We start from the raw sequence: 11,882 nt of genomic DNA, 5'->3' as shown, positions 1-11,882 counted from the left end.
TGGCATTGCTGTGGCTGTGGTGTAGGCCGGAGGCTACAGCTCTGATTAGACCCCTAGCCTGGGAACCTCCATATGCCGAGGGAGTGGCCCTAGAAATGGCAAAAAGACAAAAATAAATAAATAAAGCTCTTCTTTAAAATACATAAATCTATACTAGAGTATATCGGTTCAGTCACAAATGAGAGAACTATTCCTCTCCCAACCGTGCAGGCTGGAAAACTTTCCCTCCTAAACACCTTCTCCTTTCTTCTGCTCTCCCTCTCAATCTTGTAGATTTCACCTTCTTTGATGGACATTGTCAATCACCTACTCAAATCCATTCTTCCTCTTTTTTTTTTTTTTTTTTAATAAGAGAAACTGGACTTTTAGCTGGGCACATTTTCTTTTTCTTCTTTTTTTAAAAATGATTTTTATTGAGCTGGGCACATTTTCACTCAGCTTTCCTTGTATGTGTCCATATGACTAAGTTCTAGCTGATGAGATCAAAGTGGGTATGTTCTGTTATTTTCAGATAATTCTTTATTTGTAAATATGATTATTTCAATAAATATGATGTTTTAAGTTTGTCATTTCTTCTGCTCACAAATGTCAGTACAACTCACAAATTCGGAAAACTTAAAAAAGTTAATAGTGAAAAATAAATTTATTTAAAAAGTGAGTATATTACATGATAACTTCAGGAAGTCTCCTTAAAAATTTCGAGATCACACATTTCTTCTCTTCTTCCTCCAGCACACTGTCTGGAACAAGGATGCTGGAATTCCAGCATTCATGGACCACCAAGACTCATACCCTAAAAATGGCAGAGTATACACCTAAGAGTCTGGATCCCTGACATGAAATCCCATGAAGACTTTATGCTGCTGCCGTACTAGTCCTAGACTGCCTGCTTCTGAAATTCTCACTTAAGTCACCTTTATTTTGTAGTGGTACCCACAGAAGAAATAGTTTTGAGGAGAAAAACGATGGGTTTGATTTAGGACATGTGGCGTATGAAGCATTGACATATCATCCAGGGAGAAATGTACAAGAATCAGAGCTATGGAAAGGTAGTAGGGCTGAATTAAACCATGTGACTCTGCTTCTGTCTTCCTGCTGTCTGACGTTGTCATTAAAATCCAGAGGAAATAGAGTTAGTTTCACAGAGTTACTTTGGGAAATGTTGGCCTACACTGGAAGGCCAGCAATCATCTAACTGGTCTTACAGTCACTTCCAACCCTTGCCTTTTGAAGGTATTATATACATTGTCCCCAAAGTAACTTCTGGAAACCTTTTTGACTTGTGCCTAGAGTCTGATTTTCTTATGGTGAAACTCAAGGCCCTCTGCAATCTGGACTGAATCCACTTTTCCAGTGTGTTTTTATTGTGTCTTCTCATGCACCCCATGTTTTAGTCAGACTGTTGTAGTCTCTCTGTCCTGTTTGTGCTCCCCAATTTTCTGTTTTATGTCTTCGCACACACTCAGGATCATCTCTAGCCCATCTGATAGTGTGAAGTAGGAAAAGCTATCTCTTCCTCAAGACACTTCCCTCTGATTGATAGAAAATGGCATTTTCATGTGATCTACTAGAAAACTTTTGTAAGAAATGCGCAAGTTGGGAGTTCCCGTCATGGCTCAGCAGTAATGAACCTGACTGGTATCCATGAGGACGAAGGTTCAATCCCTGGCCTTGCTCAGTGGGTTAGGGATCCATTGCCATGAGCTGTGGTGTAGGTTGCAGACATGGCTCGAATCCTGCATTGCTGTGGCTGTGGCATAGGCCAGCATCTGCAGCTCCAATTCGACCCCTAGCCTGGAAACTTCCATATGCCATGGGTTCGGTCCTAAAAAGCAAAAAAGTTAAATTAATTAATGCACAAGTCACTCATCTTTGGAGTAACAAAGAAGTTATTAAAATATGAACACTTTCAACTAATTGGGATGTCAATAGTGTGGATAGTGCCCCCTTAGATACGGCACTCTTTTCATCTCACAGACTGAAGAACCATGAGTGGGGCCCAGTTCATCTTGTCCCTTTCACCTGAAATCGTAGTATGTGAATCCCACCATCTTCCTATGTCCAAAGGCTACTTGAATGCCCCTGTTACAAAGCTTTTCCTGATCCTTCAAGGTGAAAATAAATCTCTCACCCTAAAAACCAAGTGTATTTTATCTGGAGCCCTCTTGGAGTGTTTATCACTTTCTAATAGTATTCTGTTTGTTTATGTTCATGTCTCATCACTCTACTAGACTTAATGCTCTTTGGGGGCAGGATGCATTTATGATTTACTTTTGTAGCTTCATCATACTTGGCAGAGTACCTTATGGGGCTACTGTATGTCTCAGTTTGCCTAAGCCAAACAGGGCTATGCCTGTTGCTCTGATGTAAGTATTAATAATGACTGATTTCACACCCCAAATGTCCCAGTTAGGATGACAAATTATATAGTCACTCTACTTATGTGATATTCATTCACTAAATAATTAATGGATGAATGAATGAATGGTGGAGATCAAGGAGCCATCCATGTGGAGAAAAGTACTTGAACATGTGCAGTTGGTAAGCTCATCAAAAGAGAGGGAATGCAAAAGATGAGGGCCAAGGACGGGGCCTATACGGGGTGCTTCCATTGAAGGGGTCGAGGAAAAACATTGACCAAGGAGACAGATCCAAGGGAGTCAAAAAGATAGGAGAAAAATCAAGGTCATGTGGCAGAAGCCAGGGAGAGAGCTTTAAGAGATTTCGGAGGGCTGAGGTCAGTATTGGTAAAAACTGTGGCTAGGTCAAGCAAGGTGAATTCTAAGAAAAAGCCAGCAAATCTGCCAATTATTAGGTCATTGCTGACTTTCAAGAGAGCAGTTTCAATAGAGTGTAGTCAAGTGGTGGGGTGGAAGCTCAGTGGTGAGGGGTTAGTGGTGAAAAAGGAGTCAGCGAGCATTGACTACACTTGTGAGAAGTTGTACTTCTGAGAGGAAGGTGACAAATAGGATGGTTACTTGGGTCAAAGTCAAAGGAGCCCTGATGGGTTTATAGACCAAGGGGAAGGTGCCATTAAAACTAGCTGATGGATGGAGTTCTCTTATGGTGCCGTGGGTTAAGGATCTGGCGGCATCACTGCAGTGGCGTGGGTTCAATCCCTGGCCCTGGAACTCCCACATGCTGCAGGCGAGGCCAAAAGAAAAAAAAAGAAAAAAAAAACTAGCTGATGGAACAATTTCTCTCCGGAGTGGAGAAGCGATGGGATCAAGTGTTCCAGCAGAGGACATAGCCTAGGCAAGAAAAAGAGACATGGCTTTCTCTGAGACCCAAGCATTGTGGCACAGGCAAAAGGACCATGTGTCATGCAGTTCGAAGAGAGAAGGGGAACGAGGGAGCCTTCCTGGTCAGTCTTTGCGATGAAGTAGGTGGTGAGGCCATCTGTGCGAGGACGGACAGCTGGGGTAGGACTGGGGACTTGAGAGCAGTGGAAACAGTTTGGATTGAGAACAACTGTTGTACGAAATTCCCGAGGGAGTCAACAAGAGGCCTGCCAAGCTGCCGTGCAAGCCCAGCTGAGCTTCAACTTCCCAGAGCGAGTGAGATCGTTATTTCCACAGAATCCAGAGAAAATGTCCTTCTCAAGCTTATTATCAAAATAAGCTTTTTTTTCCTCCAACCAGGAAGAGAATAAAGGAAAACACGCTGGAAGTTTACAATGTGGCAGAAAGTTATGGGCGTTTAGTCTTTCCCCAAAGTCTGTTATTGTTCAGTCATCTGACAGCCTTAGAGCAACCTGAGTGAAAGTGAACGCTTCCACAGGTTGTTTGTGGGCGGTTAAGAACAGACCTAAAGCTAAGCACCTTCTATGTTCAGAGCTACTCAGGGACAAATCTTGAATTGCTATGTCCAGTTCAGAGCAAAAGCCAACACTGACATTTCTGTGATATGGAGCATGAAGTTGCAAATAGCCCGTGATAAAAACCTGATTTAACCAAGCAAAACCTTTAAGCTTACAAGCGGCCTGTTAAATCCACCAAAGACTAAATGTCAGGAGTTGCCCTTTAAAGCCCAAGTAAATGACCACAGGACTGGTGGCTTAAAATGAGAAAAGTTCAACATCTCCCTTGCCCACAGGTAATCTTTCCAAATGTCGTTTCGTCATATATTCATAATTATTACGGTGTTCTCGAAGGAGGATAACATTTGGAGACAACTGTTTGGCCAAAGTGTTAGGCATTATTTTCTTGAAAACAGAATTTGCTTCCTTTGTTTCAATGGGGAATAAGAGTGGCATGGGTCCAATAGCACAGCTGCCCAAGTGCATAAACAAGTGACTGCAATTCTTTTTCATCCACCTCTCTAAGCAAAGTGCAGGATCTACACATATGCACTTGATTAAGGATATTTTCACATTTGTGTTGCCGGACTCTTCAAATGACACACATCTGAGAGGTGAGCAGTTAAACAGAATATAGGTCTTAAGACATACATGCATAAGGCCCTATAAGCGATTTCACTGAGGTGCCTGTAAATTACTCACAGTTTCCCTCTTTTGTTCTCCCAGTGAAAGGATTGTTTATTAAGCACCACCTGCATTATATTATATGAGTAGTCATTTCCTTTGGAAATAATTAGCTTGTTGTTTATGCACCACTTTAACCTCATCAACTGCTATACCATTTCAGGGGCATTATAGAGGGAGGTAAAAAGCAGACCATTTGGGAGTAGCCTTTCTCCATCTCAGGAGGGGTACGGCTTTCTCATCTCAGCCTGAAACAGTTCCTCTTACTAACTCTGCCGTGTAATTCTAATTAGCGATTGGATGGGGATGAGAAGGGCCATAGGCAAAGGAATCACCCTTCTCTCCTAATGAGCCCAGAAAACCCACTTATTTAAATAATAGGGATTATTACTATTATTACCACATTTATTAACTGCCATTACTCTACCAAGGGTGGTGCTAAATGTTTTTTCTGTTATTTCATGTGATTTTCACAACAGCGATGTGGAATGATTAGAATTTTTTTTTTTTATCAGAAACCTGATCATCGTAGAGGTTAAATGATTTCCCCTAACATCCTAAAGCCAGAAAATAAGTGAAAGAGTTGGGATTTGAATCCAAGTTTTCTGATTTTCTATCCCTCGCTAAATATCGTCAGTGGTTAATTGGAGGAACACATTTCAAGGTTTTGATATTCCAAAATTGGAAGTGCCCCTAAAGGCATATCTTTCTTGGTTCTGAAATGTTCGTGAGCAAGTGTGTACCTTCTCTCAACAATGGATTCTTATTTTTCCTGCCTATGGCTAGCTGTCTTCATTTTGTGCTTTTGTTAATTCACTGACAAATTTGCTCTTCCTTGACTCTTACTTGTTCATCTCTGAGTTCTCGTAGAAGTGGAAAAGGACAAGTTTACAGTCTAAAAATATTGAAGCAGTTTACATGAACGGCTGCTAAATTCCAGAAGAGCTCTGATTGAACCAGCTAGTAATTAGAGACTTAGTTATGCCCTGGGCCCAATCATAGCTGCTGAAACATAACTTCCTACTGCATAAGCCTGATCAAAGATAATTAGAAGAGAGCACAGGTGGTTAGTCTGTCGCCTGGGAGAAGAATTAGAGCTAGTTTCCACCATACAGTATCCAGAAAACTTATATGCTAGCATGCTCCAGGCCACACTCACAAGGGTCCCAATTCTCTTCTTTAGCCTCTAGCTGCTGCTGCCCCCGCTTTACTTTTTAATCTTAGTCCTGCCATTATCTGTGCAGTGGAGGGCAGTACTCCTCAGTAGGTTAGGGTGAGCCAGCAGGCAAAGACTGGAGGGGTACATGACACATTCCCCATCAGCTTGCCCTGTTCTCCCAGTGGCTAACTCAGTGCCTCCAGCATGCTCCAGGTTATTTCTGGAGCCCTGGCCGTGTTATTGATGCAAAGGATGTATTGATGTGATTGTTCATAGTGGGTTCCTACTGAATAGTATTTGCCCATGTAGGTTATTAAGCTTTTAGATCTCTTCAGCCATGGTATAGCTCCAAATCCTAATAGGTTTCCAATGGAATGTGGACCAAATATGCAGTCCAATCTATGAAAAAATTTTTTGCTGAAGGCGTGAATTCTAATACCAATTCCGTGAGCTCTAGGCTTACATGTGATTGGCATACGTAGACCTTAAAGGGGTGCAAGATCAAGAATAACAAACCAGGGCAGTTTCTAGAATTATACTATTACTTACAATTTAGAAAATTAACAAACACACAGCCAGGTCATTTAAACAAAGGGCAGCCTTGGAAAAGACCCTCTGTGGAAACAAATATTCACAATTCTGCAGCATACATCTGGTCCTCAACTATTGAAACACAGAGCACAGGTTTCTTTTCCATCTGATTTCCCATTCCCCCTCTCGTGATTTTTTTTTCTTTTTAGGGCCGCACCCACAGCATATGGAAGTTCCCAGACTAGGGGCTGAATCGGAGCTGAAGCTGCTGGCCTACGCCACAGCCACAGCAATGCCAGATCTGAGCCTCATCTGCAATCTACACCACAGCTCATGGCAAGGCCAAATCCTTAACCCACTGAGCGAGGCCAGGGATTTAACCCACATCCTCATGGTTCCTAGTCGGGGTCTTTAACCACTGAGCCACTAAGGGAACTCCATGATTGTTTCATTAGAAAAATTTTTTTTCCTCCATTGTAATGCATTAGATGAAAAGAGTAACCATATTTCAACCCTATCCCTCAATACTACCTATTTCATGCTAATTTATACTGACATAAAGCTAGGCAAAATGCATAGACTAAAAAGGGCCACTTCAAGTCTAGTAATCACAATTATCTTGAAACCAAAAAGTGTCTGAATTTACATCCTCACAAGTATTGGGACAACACAAATACTGGAGCTAAGTGCGTGCATCTTAATTACAATTCAGTGTTCACAATCAAAAGGAACCTTAGGGAGTTCCCGTCGTGGCGCAGTGGTTAATGAATCCGACTAGGAACCATGAGGTTGCGGGTTCGCTCCCTGGCCTTGCTCAGTAGGTTAAGGATCTGGCGTTGCCCTGAGCTGTGGTGTAGGTCACAGACGCGGCTTGGATCCCGCATTGCTGTGGCTGTGGTGTAGGCCGGTGGCTACAGCTCTGATTCGACCTCTAGCCTGGGAACCTCCATATGCCGAGGGAGTGGCCCAAGAAAATGGCAAAAAGACAAAAAAAAAAAAGGGAACATTAGGAGTCCGATTCTGGTGTTTGTTCCTTTACACATAATAGAGAATACAAACGTGCTTGGAAATGAATATGAGAGGAAAATGTATTTTTTGCTTTCATTGATTTATGTGCTAGAGTGAAGAAATGCTATTTGATACTTGTACGTCAATTACATTTATTTTGCAAAAAGCAATGTTCACCTAGAAAATCTTAGTTCTAGTTGCTTCTATTTCTAGATAACATGGATACTTAATTGTTCAGAAGATTGATTAAACGTTGAATTTAAATAATCTTTATGAAAATCCCATTCGTAACAATTTGGTTATGCTTTTCACACATTTCATTCCCTGAGTTTCAGCCCTTTTCTTTTTCTTTACATATTTTAAAAAGTTTTATTATTGGAATATTAAAGCATATACAAAAGGAAAAAATTTAAAGCAAGATTTCAAAGAGATATTTGCACATGCGTGTTCATTACAGCATTATTGACAATAGCCAAGAGATGGAAGCAACCCAATGTCCATAGATGGATGAATGGATAAGCAAAATGTGGTTCATACATACAGTGGGATATTATTCAGCCTTTAAAAAAGAAGGAAATCCTGTCACATGCTACAACATGGAGGAACCTGAGGACATTATGCCAAGTGAAATAAGCCAGTCACACAAAAAACAAATACTACATAATTCCACTCATGGGTTATCTAAAGTAGTCAAACTGATAGAAACAGAAGGTAAAATGATAGTTTCCAAGGGCCGAGGGGAAGGGAAATTGGGTATAGTGTTTCAGTTTTGCAAGATGGAAAGTTCTAGAGCTCTGCTGTATAACAAAGTAGATATACTTAATGGCTACTGAACAGTAGGCTTCAAAGTGGTTTACACTTTATGTATTTTTAACAGCAATTAAAAATGTTTTAGGAGTTCCCGTCATGGCTCAGCGGTTAACAAACTGACTAGGATCCATGAGGTTGAGGGTTCGATCCCTGGCCTTGCTCAGTGGGTTAAAGATCCGGTGTTGCCGTGAGCTGTGGTATAGGTCACAGACTAGACTCGGATCTGGCATTGCTGTGGCTGTGGTGTAGGCCAGAAGCTACAGCTCTGATTAGACCCCTAGCGTGGGAACCTCCATATGCCCTGGGTGTGGCCTTAGAAAAGAAAAAAAAAAAAAAGTTTAAAAATTAGAGTTCCTGTCGTGGCTCAGCGGAAATGAATCTGACTAGAGCTGTTGTGTGAGCTGTGTGTAGGTTGCAGACGTGGATCGGATCTGGTGTGGCTGTGGCTGTGGGGTAGGCCAGCAGCTACAGCCCCGGTTAGACCCCTAGCCTGGGAACCTCCATATGCCTCAGGTGCGGCCCTAAAAAGACAAAAAAAAAAAAAAAAAGTTTTAAAATTTAAGAAATGAAGTCATATGGGAGTAGATGGGCCCCTCATCCAATATGACTCATGTCCTTTATAAGAAGATGGCCATGTGAAGACACAGGCACCAAGAGACTGTGTGATGATGAAAGCAGAGAGTGGGAGTTAATGCAGCTATAAAGCAAGGGACACCAGATTGCCAGGCAACCACCACCAGAAGCTAGGAAGGCCAAGAGAGGATTCTGCTACAGGTTTCAGAAGGAGCATGGCCCTGCAGCATCTTCATTTCAGGCTCCTAGCCTTCAGCACTGTGAAAGAATAAGTCTCTATTGTTTCAAACAACCCCATTTGTGGTAGTTTATTACAGAAGCTCTAGGAAATTAGTACAAGCAGGGATGATATCTTTGTTCACTGCGGTATGCTCAGCATCTAACTTAATGCCTGGCACATAGTAGATGCTCAATAAATATATTTGTTGAATGAAAAAAAATGTACAAAAATTGAACAGCCATGGTATGCTGGTAAACATTTTAACTACTAGCTCTTGGAGAAGGAGCTGATTTGTAGCACGTGCTGATTTTCATGATGTAAATACTTCCACTGCGGCCAATTTCAAGATACCAGGGTGATGTCAAAATTCCTGAAAATTCAGAAATGGGCTCTCCTGAGCAGGTACTATCCAATTCCAGCACTCCACTGCTAGCATAATGGGCCCTCATGTACTCATTATCTGTTTCCACAATTATCAACTCATGGCCAGTCTTGTTTCATTTCTCCCCTTACCCATTCCTCCCCACCTATGTTATTTGAAGGCAAATACTATTTTGATGAATTAAAATTGATGAAAGAAATTTCATCAGTAATGTTTGATTATGTATCTCTAAAAGATAAGGACAATTTAAATCACAATACTGTTATTGCACCTACAAGATTATAGCTTCTTAATATAATCAGATATCAGGTCATGTTCATATTTCCAATTGTCTCATAAGTATCCTTTCTCTGCATTGCTTGTGTGACGCAGGATTTTAAAAAAGAATTATACTATGCAATTATTTCCTAAGTGTCTTTGTTGATTTAATTTATAGATTCTCTCTCCGTCTCTTAATTTATTATAATTTATTTGTTGAAGAAACTAGATCCTTTGTTCTGAGTTTCCCACTGTGTGATTTTGTTGATTTTTTTTAAAAATCAGGAAGTACATAAGGTCTGGTTGCCTCTTTTAGAATATTAGCATCCACCATTGATGATCAATACCTAGGTATATTAACTCATTAAGGGTTGCAAAATGATGTTCTAACATCCCTTCTTCATTTATCAGCTGGAATATTTCTATCGAGAGTACAAGTTCCTTATATCTACTATTTGGTCCAGCATATGTGGGAAAGGCAGGATAAAATTCTTGAGTTCTTCTCTTTGTTTACTGTCTTTCAAAGTAATACACTGGTTTACTAGTATCCTTCAACAATGACCAATTTTTTTTCTTATCCTAGTTATGAACCCCTGGATTTAAATATATTTGGTGGATTTCAATTTACTGCAGCTAATATTTTCACTGATACTGCGATTATCCCATCTCTGGCCATCAGGGCATTTCAGTCTGACAAGATCCTAGTAGTCTTAGCTGCCTTCCTGTCTAGTATAACAAGATATTCCATTCTCAATTAAAATTCCCGCAGGGTGTTAAAGTCTTCTATCTGCTGTCTTTTTACTTTGTATATGGGTTTTTGATATGCAGAAGTTTTTAACAGTTTCTTTATAATTAAATGTATCTTCCCTTTTTGCTTTTGGATTTTCAGTCATAGGAGAGACTTCCTCCTCGGGTAACAGAGGAATTCTTCCACATTTTCGTGGTACTGATAAATGTTTGCTTCCTTGCTTGCTTGCTTCGTTTAAATTTCTGATCCAGCTGGAATTTATCTTGTTTACGGCATGAGGAATAGATCCATTTTATCTTTTCCCCTTATGGCTATCTAGTTATCCCAGCACCATTTATTACCAGGTCCATATTTTCCTCTCTGACTTGAGGTGCTTCTTTTATTTTAAAGCAAACTTGCGTATGTTATTGGCTCTATTTCTGGATTTTCTGTTCTGTTATTGGTCTGTCTTATTCTATTTTATTTATAGGGACTTTATGGTCTATTTTATTATCAGATTAGGCTAGTGCCCCCCCCCCGAGCTCTTATTTTTCAGGCTTTTTTTGGGGCATATTCTTATTTGTTTGTTCTTCTAAATTAACTATGTAATTATTAATTACAGCTTTTAAAATAAAACATGTTTAACCATCTTACAAGCAACCTAATGTTAGTTTCCTTTATTAGAAAAAGAAGGTAAGGAGTTCCCATAGTGGCTCAGTGGAAATGAATCTGACTAGCATCCATGAGGATGCAGGTTTGATTCCTGGCCTTGCTCAGTGGGTTAAGGATCTGGCGTTGCTGTGAGCTGTGGTGTAGGTTGCAGATGCCACTCAGATCCCATGTTGCTGTGGCTGTGGTATAGGCTAGCAGCTACAGTTCTGACCCCTAGCCTGGGAACTTCCATATGCCATGGGTGCGGCCCTAAAAAGACAAAAAAAAAAGAAAGAAAAAGAAAAGAAGATAGTTATAACCCACTTTCAGCTAAGGGTATGAGAATTTCATTTTTAGTAAGTAGTTTTAATTTTTACCTTGAAATCTCTGATCCATTTGGAATTTATTCTGGTTTGTGACATGAGGAATGAATCCAATTTTATCTTCCATTTGGAAGATTAAAAGGCAAGGTAGGTTATAGGAACGAGGCTGGAGATGTGAGTTAACAGAATCATTGTGAAATTTCATTCACAGAAAACACAAGTAGACCTACCACCCCTTACCATCTGTTATACTACTGCCATTTACACTCTGTCCTCAAACCTCATTGATAGGAAAAACTGTTCAACAGCAAGCCCTATAGTCTAGTTACTTCTCGAGGTCAAGGCGAATGTGTATTACTAAGGCAGGAATGTTGCCAAAGACTCTCCTAGTTTATCTACTTGGAATTAGGATGTTGATAGTACTTTTACTGTGTGGTAATACATTAGAATCTGCTTTCTGGAGATACTGATTAATAGTTATTTGTTTGCATATTTGTTGAACAACGAAAATGCAACTATGTGAGATAACTGTTAATAAGCAGAATTGCGCTAACAGAAATAGGACAGTTCTGGAGAATGAAGTCCTGGGGCACACACAATCCTGACCTGGGAGGTTCCAGTTTCTCAACATTTTGAGCAGAATCATCACTCTTGCTATAAAAGCAAAAAATATACACACATATACAACTTGGCTTTTCCAAACAGCAGCACCAAGTGATAAAATGCATATCATGTTATTTAATTTTCACCATCCTGG

General features: G+C 40.4%; 1 pseudogene; it reads left to right on the top strand.

Annotated features, from left to right (window-relative positions):
• Positions 1–3,316: 3,316 nt before the first annotated feature.
• LOC125118107 (60S acidic ribosomal protein P1-like) overlaps positions 3,317–11,882 on the top strand; it is a 73,706-nt pseudogene continuing 65,140 nt past the window's right edge.

The sequence above is a fragment of the Phacochoerus africanus genome, chromosome X (genome assembly GCF_016906955.1).
Source record: "Phacochoerus africanus isolate WHEZ1 chromosome X, ROS_Pafr_v1, whole genome shotgun sequence".
Lineage (NCBI taxonomy): Eukaryota > Metazoa > Chordata > Mammalia > Artiodactyla > Suidae > Phacochoerus > Phacochoerus africanus.
This window is presented reverse-complemented; position numbering and strand designations above follow the sequence as displayed.